Here is a 3,140-nt window from a genome sequence, read left to right on the forward strand (position 1 = left end):
CTGAGTGTTGTGGGGCTGTGGGGGCTGTGGGGGCTGAGTGGAGACAAGGAAGCTTGTAGGGGCTGTGGAGGCTGAGTGGGGATGCAGCCATGGAGTGGAAACACGAAGGATGATGACGACCTCGATGATGGGTGCACTATGTGACATGAGGACACATACAGAGAAGAAAGGACAACCCCAGCCCCACAGTCCTCATGTCCCGCTGCAAGTGTGGGACCAAGAACGGCCAGGAAGGAGGAGGGCACCCTGTCAGTGAAGGAGAGAGGCATCAACATTCCCAGGCATAAGCAGAGCCTCCTAGGTGTGAGTACGGGTGCGCAGAGGGGACAAAGAGGGGAGATCACCCAGCCTGTCCCAGGGAACACTCTGCCAGCATGGACCACCCTCACTGGAAGGCAGGCCACTGCCCCCAGGTCTTTTACTGAAGACAGGCCCAAGGTCTTCACCAGAGTGTGGGTCCGAGGCCATTGTCGCCAGCCGCAGCTCCACCTCCAGGGCTCCTGTGGGGCTGCTCCCACATTGGTCATCGTGTGGCTGACCCCAAGACTATTTTTCTGCCCACCAGACACATTTTCCCAGGAAGGGGTACAGTGCCTGGCCCTCCACCCAGGCCCAGAAGCAGCCTGTCTTGTGATCTGAGGACACTGGGCATTTGACAGAACCTCTAGATGGTCCAGCATGGAAATGGGGGCCCAGGCACTGGGTGCAGAGGTGCTGCGAGAGCTACCAGTCTCTACTTCACCTCAGGGCAGCACAAGGGGTACGCTGCTAGGAAGGCAAGGTCCCCAGAACGCAGGGGGGTCCAGGTAGAGCAGAGAGAGGCATGGTTTCATGGGCATAGGGTCCCAGGAATGCAGGGTTCACAGGCTGGTGGAGGAGAATTAGCGATGTGGTCCTAGAGAGGCTGGGTAAGAAGGTAGGGGACCCCCAAAGAGAAGGTACAGAGCCGACCAGAATTCCCCTGTCTTGAATCTGGAACCTCCCTGTGGTATAGGGGAACTCCTGGGCTCTGAGCCTACCCCCAATAACACGTACCTGCCACTGGCAGCCAGAAGAGGGTGTGGTCAGCATGTACTTAGAGTGTCACCGTGTGGGCCATGACCGGGCGTGATAGAGTGCAGGACCACCCTGGAGGACCCTCCGGCCCTCCCTCCCCTCACTCTGCTGGGCCAGTGGAAGCAGAGGAGCCCAGAGAGCCAGTGTCCTGCAGACATTGTGCTCACAGTGGGCACTTGGAGGGCACACACAGAGCCAGAACCTCCACCTCGGCTTCGAGGGCCATGAGCCCCGAGGACACTGGTGATGTCATGTTCTGGCCTCCACCTCAGCCTGGCCCAGCACGACACACTGGGGCTGCAGGGTGACTTGTCCAGGGGCCTCAGACAGACTATCTGTACTACACTGGCCAGTGGCCCCAAACTGTATCTCCAGACCCTCGGAATGAGACTACTGGGAAAGGGTCTTACAGAAATGCTCCTTTACCCAAGGCCACATTGGAGTAGGGGGGTCTCAAATGCAGCAAGTAGTGTCCTGGGGAGAAGGTGAGGGACAGCTGGACAGGCAGAATGAAGGTAGGAGGACAGGGCACAGAGGGGATGGGAGAGGTGAGAGGACAGTCAGAGACAGAAACGGGAGCCATGCAGCCACAAGCCAAGGTCACTAAGTCACCCAAAGCCAAAGAAACAGGGACAGGTCCCCATTGGAGCTTTGGGGAGCCAGCATTGTGCCACGGGGATTTGGGGCTCCAGCCCAGAGCAGGGAGGATGGTTCGTGTAGCTTCATGTGGTCGTTTGTCAAGGCCTCAGGACATGCCATCCTGTACCCAAGCTCCTGAGGACCCTGAGGTGGCAGGGCTGGACCGCCACCCCTTCTGGGATACCATGTGACCCTCGGAGTCTATGCTTTGTTTCGGTTGTGGCCCTGGACTGTGATAAAGAATGGCGTGTGGGCTTCATTTGTGCAGCTCACACCACGTCACCACAAAGCTGGCCGGCTTTCCCAACTCAAGTATTTCTAAACAACCAGAACCTGATTGCCGCCGGGAAGCCAGCATGAGGGAGAAGAGCTGGGGACGTCAGAGACAAGGCTGATGCACTCGTATCCTTCCCCAAAGATGGGAGGGTGGTGCAACCTACCTGGCTCCTGGCAAAGTCTCCAGGCAGCAGGGGCCCAGACCCTCAGGGCAGAGGGGATGGCAAGGTGAGGGCCTCTCAGCATCTCCTGGCTGGACACCCCCACCCTGGGGCTCATCGTGGGAGTACAGGTGAGGGCCTTGCTTTCTGGACAATCCAGGACCACCTCCCTCCCTCTGACCAGTTGTGAAAGCCTGTATCGGCCCAATGTGACCCTTCTGCCTGCACACACACACACACACACACACACACACACATACACACACCGCATTCACATACATACACACACACTAGCACCCTGCAACAGTTAGCACAAACAGGTGCATTTACAAGCTGGCAATCAGAGCTTTCCAGGTGAGAGCAGGTAGGGGCCGCTTTTCTCGCAAACTGAGCAGACGGAGCAGCTGTCTTTCAAGCGTGCAGCCCCAGGCTGGCCACCAGGGACTGTCAGTCATTCCGGGGGACGTGGGGCGGGGGGGAGGAGGAGGAGGACACGGGGGGAGAGGGCTGTGGGGTGTGGGCGAGAAGAGGTGGGTGTGAATGGGGTGAACATTGATGGAGCAGGAAATGGCCATGGATGGAGTGGACACAGGCAGGAGGACAGCTCCTCATTGGTCTTGGTGCAGCTGGGGATGTGAGTGCCTGGAGAGAGAAGATGGGGAAGCTAGGGGTAAGGTGTGAGTGAGAGGATGTAGGTGTGAACGAGGTGGACATGCGTAGGGATGTGGGGTCGGGGGTGTGGGCAGGCGGGGCTTATGCCTCAAGATTCTCAAGCCAGTAGTTTCAGAACCCTCTTTGGGTCAAGCTGGACACCCCTTCTCAGGAGTGTCTGGGGGTCCCACTCAGTAACCTTGTGAGGTGGGTCTTCTTCCTACGGGGTGACCTGTGGGACTGGGCGTGTCCCTGACACCAGACTCCCTTGCACACCCCGTGCTGAGAACTCTCCACCCCAGATGGCCTCTTCTGGGCACTATACCTGCACTCACCACCACTGTGTCCTGGAGGTGG

This window comes from Elephantulus edwardii, unplaced genomic scaffold (genome assembly GCF_000299155.1).
Source record: "Elephantulus edwardii isolate Elephantulus edwardi_28Jun2011 unplaced genomic scaffold, EleEdw1.0 scaffold00193, whole genome shotgun sequence".
In the NCBI taxonomy this organism is placed as follows: domain Eukaryota; kingdom Metazoa; phylum Chordata; class Mammalia; order Macroscelidea; family Macroscelididae; genus Elephantulus; species Elephantulus edwardii.